We start from the raw sequence: 12004 nt of genomic DNA on the forward strand, positions 1-12004 counted from the left end.
GTAATGACAATCCTGAATTGCAAACCTTAGGTAGCTTGAGGCAGTGGCTAAATGGGAACATGTAAGTAGGCATCCTTTATGTCTACCAAAACCATGAAATCTCCGTCCTCCGGACTGGAGATCACTGCCCTGAGAAATTCCATCTTGAAATTGAATTTCTTTAGGAAGAAATTGAGGGATTTCAGATTTAAGATTGGTCTGACTGAGCCGTCCGGCTTCGGGACCACGAAGAGGCTTGAATAAAAACCTTCTCCCTGCTGAATAAGGCCAATTTGAACAATCGGTGAGGGGGAACGTCTTGAAACCCCAGTTTGTACCCTTGGGACACTATTTGTAAAACCCACGAGTCCAGGTCCGAATGAATCCAGAACTGACTGAAGAGTTTTAGACGTGCCCCCACTGGTGTGGGCTCCTGCAAGAAAGCCCCAGTGTCATGCAGTGGATTTGGCAGAAGCAGAGGACAATCTCTGGTCCTGCGATCTTGAAGAGGCTACAGACCTCTTCCTTTTCCTTCCTCTACCTGCAAAGAAAGGGGAATCTAAACTTCTTGCATATCTATTGGGCCAAAATGACTGCGGTAGATAATGATGCGTCTTCATCCGTTGACAGGGAACATAGGGCAAGAAGGTTGACTTACCATTGAAATGAGGATGCATCTTGCTGCCTTTCCAATGAAGAAAGTTTAATTTAGTAATAGGTGAAAAACCATCCTTACAAAGGTGTTAATCAGAGACTTGGCTTTGTGGACACTTTTCAGAGAACAAATTTGTTAGCATAAAAATAAAGCCAGAAAATGAAGAGCTGTTTAATCACTCAATTGGATTTTTCTGCCAGCATATTTTTTTTCTCTGCAACCCACTGCTAAATTGTGCTTCCTAGCTTTTTTTATAAAATCACTGAATCAAATCTAACTCTGATAACATCAGAGAAGGCCAGGTACCCTACACAATAACAGGGGGTATGAAATTTGACTTGTCTACTTAAAGTTCACCAAAATCTGATAACAAGGTCAATTAGGTCCCTGGGTGGGATTGAACCACCAACCTTATGGTTAATAGCCGTACATACTAACTGATTGCGCCACAGAGACACTTTGCGAAAGTCCATACTGACAAAGGCTAATAAGCATTCATCTAAAACGTTTCCTAGAAAAACTTTAAAAAGTCAATAATCTGGAGAGTTTTTGTAAGATGTTTCTTCCATCAACCAACGAAGAAACACATTGGTACTTTCCCATGATGAGTGAGTGCTTCAGGATCTCTTGCACTTACATGTGCAGCAGAGTACTGCAATGGAAGCATGCTGGGCCCATAACCCAGAGGTAGGCAGATTGAAACTATCCTCTGCTATATGCATTTTTTTTTGTTAATTAAAGTAATCCAAAACTGGGATTGATATTTTGTCTCTTTTATTTTTACTTAAAGTACAATAACTTTTACCATTTTAATTTGTTTTAATAGTATATTGACAGTATTGTTTTCTTTCAAAAATCCACTTCATTTTCTTTACCCTATTATTAAAATGGTAATTGACAAAAACAAACTACATTGTCACCAGAAGAGCAATACAAAATGTACAAGTGATATATTAAAATCATCTTTCCAGCTTGAATTTCAATGATGCATTGGGTCAACAATTTTGTGAGACACATCTTCACCCTTAAATAAAGATTTTCTTAATTCCTTACCTGTGTGCTAATTAGATATCACCTTGTTTTCACATTAAACAGACTTCCACATGAGAAAGCAGCAAGGATGCAGTGGCGTTAATGTTTCCTGGTGTCAACCTGTATTATTTCAGTAGACATTGAAATGAGGATACATCTTGCTGCCTTTCCAATGAAGCAAGTTTAATTTAGTAATAGGTGAAAAACCATCCCTACAAAGGTGTTAATCAGAGACTTGGCTTTGTGGACACTTTTCAGAGAACAAATTTGTTAGCATAAAAATAAAGCCAGAAAATGAAGAGCTGTTTAATCACGCAATTTGATTTTTTTGCCAGCATATTTCTTTTTCTCTGCATCCCACTGCTAAATTGTGCTTCCTAGATGTTTTTATAAAATCACTGAATCAAATCTAACTCTGATTACATCAGAGAAGGCCAGGTACCCTACACCATAACAGGGGGTATGAAATTTGACTTGTCTACTTAAAGATCACCAAAATCTGATAACAAGGTCAAGTACGTCCCTGGGTGGAATTGAACCACCAACCTTTTGATTAATAGCCGTACACACTAACTGATTGCGCCACAGAGACACTTTGCAAAAGTCCATACTGACAAATGCTAATAAGCATTCATCTAAAACGTTTCCTAGAAAAACTTAAAAAAGTCAATAATCTGGAGAGTTTTTGTAAGATGTTTCTTCTATCAACCAATGAAGAAACACATTGGTACTTTCCCATGATGAGTGAGTGCTTCAGGATCTCTTGCACTTACATGTGCAGCAGAGTACAGCAATGGAAGCATGCTGGGCCCATAACCCAGAGGTAGGCAGATTGAAACTATCCTCTGCTATATGCATTTTTTTGTTTGTTAATTAAAGTAATCCAAAACTGGGATTGATATTTTGGCTCTTTTATTTTTACTTAAAGTACAATAACTTTTACCATTTTAATTTGTTTTAATAGTATATTGACAGTATTGTTTTCTTTCAAAAATCCACTTAATTTTCTTTACCCTATTATTAAAATGGTAATTGACAAAAACAAACTACATTGTCACCAGAAGAGCAATACAAAATGTACAAGTGATATATTAAAATCATCTTTCCAGCTTGAATTTCAATGATGCATTGGGGCAACGATTTTGTGAGAAACATCTTCACCCTTAAATAAAGATTTTCTTAATTCCTTACCTGTGTGCTAATTAGATATCACCTTGTTTTCACATTAAACAGACTTCCACATGAGAAAGCAGCAAGGATGCAGTGGCGTTAATGTTTCCTGGTGTCAACCTGTATTATTTCAGTAGACATTGAAATGAGGATGCATCTTGCTGCCTTTCCAATGAAGCAAGTTTAATTTAGTAATAGGTGAAAAACCATCCTTACAAAGGTGTTAATCAGAGACTTGGCTTTGTGGACACTTTTCAGAGAACAAATTTGTTAGCATAAAAATAAAGCCAGAAAATAAAGAGCTGTTTAATCACTCAATTGGATTTTTCTGCCAGCATATTTTTTTTCTCTGCAAACCACTGCTAAATTGTGCTTCCTAGCTGTTTTTATAAAATCACTGAATCAAATCTAACTCTGATTACATCAGAGAAGGCCAGGTACCCTACACCATAACAGGGAGTTTGAAATTTTGACTTGTCTACTTAAAAATCACCAAAATCTGATAACAAGGTCAATTAGGTCCCTGGGTGGGATTGAACCACCAACCTTTTGGTTAATAGCCGTACATACTAACTGATTGCGCCACAGAGACACTTTGCAAAAGTACATACTGACAAAGGCTAATAAGCATTCATCTAAAACGTTTCCTAGAAAAACTTTAAAAAGTCAATAATCTGGAGAGTTTTTGTAAGATGTTTCTTCCATCAACCAACGAAGAAACACATTGGTACTTTCCCATGATGAGTGAGTGCTTCAGGATCTCTTGCACTTACATGTGCAGCAGAGTACAGCAATGGAAGCATGCTGGGCCCATAACCCAGAGGTAGGCAGATTGAAACTATCTTCTGCTATATGCATTTTTTTTTGTTAATTAAAGTAATCCAAAACTGGGATTGATATTTTGGCTCTTTTATTTTTACTTAAAGTACAACAACTTTTACCATTTTAATTTGTTTTAATAGTATATTGACAGTATTGTTTTCTTTCAAAAATCCACTTCATTTTCTTTACCCTATTATTAAAATGGTAATTGACAAAAACAAACTACATTGTCACCAGAAGAGCAATACAAAATGTACAAGTGATATATTAAAATCATCTTTCCAGCTTGAATTTCAATGATGCATTGGGGCAACGATTTTGTGAGAAACATCTTCACCCTTAAATAAAGATTTTCTTAATTCCTTACCTGTGTGCTAATTAGATATCACCTTGTTTTCATATTAAACAGACTTCCACATGAGAAAGCAGCAAGGATGCAGTGGCGTTAATGTTTCCTGGTGTCAACTTGTATTATTTCAGTAGACATTGAAATGAGGATGCATCTTGCTGCCTTTCCAATGAAGCAAGTTTAATTTAGTAATAGGTGAAAAACCATCCTTACAAAGGTGTTAATCAGAGACTTGGCTTTGTGGACACTTTTCAGAGAACAAATTTGTTAGCATAAAAATAAAGCCAGAAAATGAAGAGCTGTTTAATCACTCAATTGGATTTTTCTGCCAGCATATTTTTTTTCTCTGCAACCCACTGCTAAATTGTGCTTCCTAGCTGTTTTTATAAAATCACTGAATCAAATCTAACTCTGATTACATCAGAGAAGGCCAGGTACCCTACACCGTAACAGGGGGTTTGAAATTTTGACTTGTCTACTTAAAGATCACCAAAATCTGATAACAAGGGAAATTAGGTCCCTGGGTGGGATTGAACCACCAACCTTATGGTTAATAGCCGTACATACTAACTGATTGCGCCACAGAGACATTTTGCAAAAGTCCATACTGACAAAGGCTAATAAGCATTCATCTAAAACGTTTCCTAGAAAAACTTTAAAAAGTCAATAATCTGGAGAGTTTTTGTAAGATGTTTCTTCCATCAACCAACGAAGAAACACATTGGTACTTTCCCATGATGAGTGAGTGCTTCAGGATCTCTTGCACTTACATGTGCAGCAGAGTACTGCAATGGAAGCATGATGGGCCCATAACCCAGAGGTAGGCAGATTGAAACTATCCTCTGCTATATGCATTTTTTTTTGTTAATTAAAGTAATCCAAAACTGGGATTGATATTTTGTCTCTTTTATTTTTACTTAAAGTACAATAACTTTTACCATTTTAATTTGTTTTAATAGTATATTGACAGTATTGTTTTCTTTCAAAAATCCACTTCATTTTCTTTACCCTATTATTAAAATGGTAATTGACAAAAACAAACTACATTGTCACCAGAAGAGCAATACAAAATGTACAAGTGATATATTAAAATCATCTTTCCAGCTTGAATTTCAATGATGCATTGGGTCAACAAATTTGTGAGAAACATCTTCACCCTTAAATAAAGATTTTCTTAATTCCTTACCTGTGTGCTAATTAGATATCACCTTGTTTTCACATTAAACAGACTTCCACATGAGAAAGCAGCAAGGAAGCAGTGGCGTTAATGTTTCCTGGTGTCAACTTGTATTATTTCAGTAGACATTGAAATGAGGATGCATCTTGCTGCCTTTCCAATGAAGCAAGTTTAATTTAGTAATAGGTGAAAAACCATCCTTACAAAGGTGTTAATCAGAGACTTGGCTTTGTGGACACTTTTCAGAGAACAAATTTGTTAGCATAAAAATAAAGCCAGAAAATGAAGAGCTGTTTAATCACTCGATTGGATTTTTCTGCCAGCATATTTTTTTTCTCTGCAACCCACTGCTAAATTGTGCTTCCTAGCTGTTTTTTTTATAAAATCACTGAATCAAATCTAACTCTGATTACATCAGAGAAGGCCATGTACCCTACACCATAAGAGGGGGTTTGAAATTTTGACTTGTCTACTTAAATATCACCAAAATCTGATCACAAGTTTAATTAGGTCCCTGGGTGGGATTGAACCACCAACCTTTCGGTTAATAGCCGAACACACTAACCGATTGCGCCACAGAGACACTTTGCAAAAAGTGCCTACTGACAAAGGCTAATAAGCATACATCTAGAACGTTTCCTAGAAAAACATTAAAAAATCAATAATCTGGAGAGTTTTTGTAAGATGTTTCTTCCATCAACTAACGAATAAACACATTGGTACTTTCCCATGATGAGTGAGTGCTTCAGGATCTCTTGCACTTACATGTGCAGCAGAGTACTGCAATGGAAGCATGCTGGACCCATAACCCAGAGGTAGGCAGATTGAAACTATCCTTTGCTATATGCATTTTTTTTGTTAATTTAAGTAATCAAAACTGGGATTGATATTTTTGCTCTTTTATTTTTACTTAAAGTACAATAACTTTTACCATTTTAATTTGTTTTAATAGTATATTGACAGTATAGTTTTCTTTCAAAAATCCACTTAATTTTCTTTACCCTGTTATTAAAATGGTAATTGACAAAAAAAACTACATTGTCACCAGAAGAGCAATACAAAATGTACAAGTGATATATTAAAATCATCTTTCCAGCTTGAATTTCAATGATGCATTGGGGCAACAATTTTGTGAGAAACATCTTCACCCTTAAATAAAGATTTTCGTAATTCCTTACCTGTGTGCTAATTAGATATCACCTTGTTTTCACATTAAACAGACTTCCACATGAGAAAGCAGCAAGGATGCAGTGGCGTTAATGTTTCCTGGTGTCAACCTGTATTATTTCAGTAGACATTGAAATGAGGATGCATCTTGCTGCCTTTCCAATGAAGCAAGTTTAATTTAGTAATAGGTGAAAAACCATCCCTACAAAGGTGTTAATCAGAGACTTGGCTTTGTGGACACTTTTCAGAGAACAAATTTGTTAGCATAAAAATAAAGCAAGAAAATTAAGAGCTGTTTAATCACTCAATTGGATTTTTATGCCAGCATATTTTTTTTCTCTGCAAACCACTGCTAAATTGTGCTTCCTAGCTGTTTTTATAAAATCACTGAATCAAATCTAACTCTGATTACATCAGAGAAGGCCAGGTACCCTACACAATAAGAGGGGGTTTGAAATTTTGACTTGTCTACTTAAATATCACCAAAATCTGATAACAAGGTCAATTACGTCCCTGGGTGGGATTGAACCACCAACCTTTTGGTTAATAGCCGTACACACTAACTGATGGCGCCACAGAGACACTTTGCAAAAGTACATACTGACAAAGGCTAATAAGCATTCATCTAAAACGTTTCCTAGAAAAACTTAATAAAGTCAATAATCTGGAGAGTTTTTGTAAGATGTTTCTTCTATCAACCAACGAAGAAACACATTGGTACTTTCCCATGATGAGTGAGTGCTTCAGGATCTCTTGCACTTACATGTGCAGCAGAGTACAGCAATGGAAGCATGCTGGGCCCATAACCCAGAGGTAGGCAGATTGAAACTATCCTCTGCTATATGCATTTTTTTGTTTGTTAATTAAAGTATTCCAAAACTGGGATTGATATTTTGGCTCTTTTATTTTTACTTAAAGTACAATAACTTTTACCATTTTAATTTGTTTTAATAGTATATTGACAGTATTGTTTTCTTTCAAAAATCCACTTCATTTTCTTTACCCTATTATTAAAATGGTAATTGACAAAAACAAACTACATTGTCACCAGAAGAGCAATACAAACTGTACAAGTGATATATTAAAATCATCTTTCCAGCTTGAATTTCAATGATGCATTGGGGCAACGATTTTGTGAGAAACATCTTCACCCTTAAATAAAGATTTTCTTAATTCCTTACCTGTGTGCTAATTAGATATCACCTTGTTTTCACATTAAACAGACTTCCACATGAGAAAGCAGCAAGGATGCAGTGGCGTTAATGTTTCCTGGTGTCAACCTGTATTATTTCAGTAGACATTGAAATGAGGATGCATCTTGCTGCCTTTCCAATGAAGCAAGTTTAATTTAGTAATAGGTGAAAAACCATCCTTACAAAGGTGTTAATCAGAGACTTGGCTTTGTGGACACTTTTCAGAGAACAAATTTGTTAGCATAAAAATAAAGCCAGAAAATAAAGAGCTGTTTAATCACTCAATTGGATTTTTCTGCCAGCATATTTTTTTTCTCTGCAACCCACTGCTAAATTGTGCTTCCTAGCTTTTTTTATAAAATCACTGAATCAAATCTAACTCTGATAACATCAGAGAAGGCCAGGTACCCTACACAATAACAGGGGGTATTCGGTTAATAGCCAAACACACTAACCGATTGCGCCACAGAGACACTTTGCAAAAAGTGCCTACTGACAAAGGCTAATAAGCATACATCTGGAACGTTTCCTAGAAAAACATTAAAAAATCAATAATCTGGAGAGTTTTTGTAAGATGTTTCTTCCATCAACTAACGAATAAACACATTGGTACTTTCCCATGATGAGTGAGTGCTTCAGGATCTCTTGCACTTACATGTGCAGCAGAGTACTGCAATGGAAGCATGCTGGACCCATAACCCAGAGGTAGGCAGATTGAAACTATCCTTTGCTATATGCATTTTTTTTGTTAATTTAAGTAATCAAAACTGGGATTGATATTTTTGCTCTTTTATTTTTACTTAAAGTACAATAACTTTTACCATTTTAATTTGTTTTAATAGTATATTGACAGTATAGTTTTCTTTCAAAAATCCACTTAATTTTCTTTACCCTGTTATTAAAATGGTAATTGACAAAAAAAACTACATTGTCACCAGAAGAGCAATACAAAATGTACAAGTGATATATTAAAATCATCTTTCCAGCTTGAATTTCAATGATGCATTGGGGCAACAATTTTGTGAGAAACATCTTCACCCTTAAATAAAGATGTTTCTTCTATCAACCAACGAAGAAACACATTGGTACTTTCCCATGATGAGTGAGTGCTTCAGGATCTCTTGCACTTACATGTGCAGCAGAGTACAGCAATGGAAGCATGCTGGGCCCATAACCCAGAGGTAGGCAGATTGAAACTATCCTCTGCTATATGCATTTTTTTGTTTGTTAATTAAAGTATTCCAAAACTGGGATTGATATTTTGGCTCTTTTATTTTTACTTAAAGTACAATAACTTTTACCATTTTAATTTGTTTTAATAGTATATTGACAGTATTGTTTTCTTTCAAAAATCCACTTCATTTTCTTTACCCTATTATTAAAATGGTAATTGACAAAAACAAACTACATTGTCACCAGAAGAGCAATACAAACTGTACAAGTGATATATTAAAATCATCTTTCCAGCTTGAATTTCAATGATGCATTGGGGCAACGATTTTGTGAGAAACATCTTCACCCTTAAATAAAGATTTTCTTAATTCCTTACCTGTGTGCTAATTAGATATCACCTTGTTTTCACATTAAACAGACTTCCACATGAGAAAGCAGCAAGGATGCAGTGGCGTTAATGTTTCCTGGTGTCAACCTGTATTATTTCAGTAGACATTGAAATGAGGATGCATCTTGCTGCCTTTCCAATGAAGCAAGTTTAATTTAGTAATAGGTGAAAAACCATCCTTACAAAGGTGTTAATCAGAGACTTGGCTTTGTGGACACTTTTCAGAGAACAAATTTGTTAGCATAAAAATAAAGCCAGAAAATAAAGAGCTGTTTAATCACTCAATTGGATTTTTCTGCCAGCATATTTTTTTTCTCTGCAACCCACTGCTAAATTGTGCTTCCTAGCTTTTTTTATAAAATCACTGAATCAAATCTAACTCTGATAACATCAGAGAAGGCCAGGTACCCTACACAATAACAGGGGGTATGAAATTTGACTTGTCTACTTAAAGTTCACCAAAATCTGATAACAAGGTCAATTAGGTCCCTGGGTGGGATTGAACCACCAACCTTATGGTTAATAGCCGTACATACTAACTGATTGCGCCACAGAGACACTTTGCAAAAGTCCATACTGACAAAGGCTAATAAGCATTCATCTAAAACGTTTCCTAGAAAAACTTTAAAAAGTCAATAATCTGGAGAGTTTTTGTAAGATGTTTCTTCCATCAACCAACGAAGAAACACATTGGTACTTTCCCATGATGAGTGAGTGCTTCAGGATCTCTTGCACTTACATGTGCAGCAGAGTACTGCAATGGAAGCATGCTGGGCCCATAACCCAGAGGTAGGCAGATTGAAACTATCCTCTGCTATATGCATTTTTTTTTGTTAATTAAAGTAATCCAAAACTGGGATTGATATTTTGTCTCTTTTATTTTTACTTAAAGTACAATAACTTTTACCATTTTAATTTGTTTTAATAGTATATTGACAGTATTGTTTTCTTTCAAAAATCCACTTCATTTTCTTTACCCTATTATTAAAATGGTAATTGACAAAAACAAACTACATTGTCACCAGAAGAGCAATACAAAATGTACAAGTGATATATTAAAATCATCTTTCCAGCTTGAATTTCAATGATGCATTGGGTCAACAATTTTGTGAGAAACATCTTCACCCTTAAATAAAGATTTTCTTAATTCCTTACCTGTGTGCTAATTAGATATCACCTTGTTTTCACATTAAACAGACTTCCACATGAGAAAGCAGCAAGGATGCAGTGGCGTTAATGTTTCCTGGTGTCAACCTGTATTATTTCAGTAGACATTGAAATGAGGATACATCTTGCTGCCTTTCCAATGAAGCAAGTTTAATTTAGTAATAGGTGAAAAACCATCCCTACAAAGGTGTTAATCAGAGACTTGGCTTTGTGGACACTTTTCAGAGAACAAATTTGTTAGCATAAAAATAAAGCCAGAAAATGAAGAGCTGTTTAATCACGCAATTTGATTTTTTTGCCAGCATATTTCTTTTTCTCTGCAACCCACTGCTAAATTGTGCTTCCTAGATGTTTTTATAAAATCACTTAATCAAATCTAACTCTGATTACATCAGAGAAGGCCAGGTACCCTACACCATAACAGGGGGTATGAAATTTGACTTGTCTACTTAAAGATCACCAAAATCTGATAACAAAATCAAGTACGTCCCTGGGTGGGATTGAACCACCAACCTTTTGGTTAATAGCCGTACACACTAACTGATTGCGCCACAGAGACACTTTGCAAAAGTACATACTGACAAATGCTAATAAGCATTCATCTAAAACGTTTCCTAGAAAAACTTAAAAAAGTCAATAATCTGGAGAGTTTTTGTAAGATGTTTCTTCTATCAACCAACGAAGAAACACATTGGTACTTTCCCATGATGAGTGAGTGCTTCAGGATCTCTTGCACTTACATGTGCAGCAGAGTACAGCAATGGAAGCATGCTGGGCCCATAACCCAGAGGTAGGCAGATTGAAACTATCCTCTGCTATATGCATTTTTTTGTTTGTTAATTAAAGTAATCCAAAACTGGGATTGATATTTTGGCTCTTTTATTTTTACTTAAAGTACAATAACTTTTACCATTTTAATTTGTTTTAATAGTATATTGACAGTATTGTTTTCTTTCAAAAATCCACTTAATTTTCTTTACCCTATTATTAAAATGGTAATTGACAAAAACAAACTACATTGTCACCAGAAGAGCAATACAAAATGTACAAGTGATATATTAAAATCATCTTTCCAGCTTGAATTTCAATGATGCATTGGGGCAACGATTTTGTGAGAAACATCTTCACCCTTAAATAAAGATTTTCTTAATTCCTTACCTGTGTGCTAATTAGATATCACCTTGTTTTCACATTAAACAGACTTCCACATGAGAAAGCAGCAAGGATGCAGTGGCGTTAATGTTTCCTGGTGTCAACCTGTATTATTTCAGTAGACATTGAAATGAGGATGCATCTTGCTGCCTTTCCAATGAAGCAAGTTTAATTTAGTAATAGGTGAAAAACCATCCTTACAAAGGTGTTAATCAGAGACTTGGCTTTGTGGACACTTTTCAGAGAACAAATTTGTTAGCATAAAAATAAAGCCAGAAAATGAAGAGCTGTTTAATCACTCGATTGGATTTTTCTGCCAGCATATTTTTTTTCTCTGCAACCCACTGCTAAATTGTGCTTCCTAGCTGTTTTTTTTATAAAATCACTGAATCAAATCTAACTCTGATTACATCAGAGAAGGCCATGTACCCTACACCATAAGAGGGGGTTTGAAATTTTGACTTGTCTACTTAAATATCACCAAAATCTGATCACAAGTTTAATTAGGTCCCTGGGTGGGATTGAACCACCAACCTTTCGGTTAATAGCCGAACACACTAACCGATTGCGCCACAGAGAC

The 12004-nt window shown here is 35.3% G+C and overlaps 2 non-coding genes across 2 annotated transcripts; both read right to left on the bottom strand.

The window, feature by feature from the left end:
- Positions 1-5693: 5693 nt before the first annotated feature.
- TRNAN-AUU (transfer RNA asparagine (anticodon AUU)) lies at positions 5694-5767 on the bottom strand. The gene has a single exon. It is a non-coding gene; the product is annotated as a tRNA-Asn (tRNA).
- A 6163-nt stretch (positions 5768-11930) lies between these two features.
- On the bottom strand, positions 11931-12004 carry TRNAN-AUU (transfer RNA asparagine (anticodon AUU)). Its single transcript has one exon. It is a non-coding gene; the product is annotated as a tRNA-Asn (tRNA).

This window comes from Pseudophryne corroboree, unplaced genomic scaffold, assembly GCF_028390025.1.
Source record: "Pseudophryne corroboree isolate aPseCor3 unplaced genomic scaffold, aPseCor3.hap2 scaffold_826, whole genome shotgun sequence".
Lineage (NCBI taxonomy): Eukaryota > Metazoa > Chordata > Amphibia > Anura > Myobatrachidae > Pseudophryne > Pseudophryne corroboree.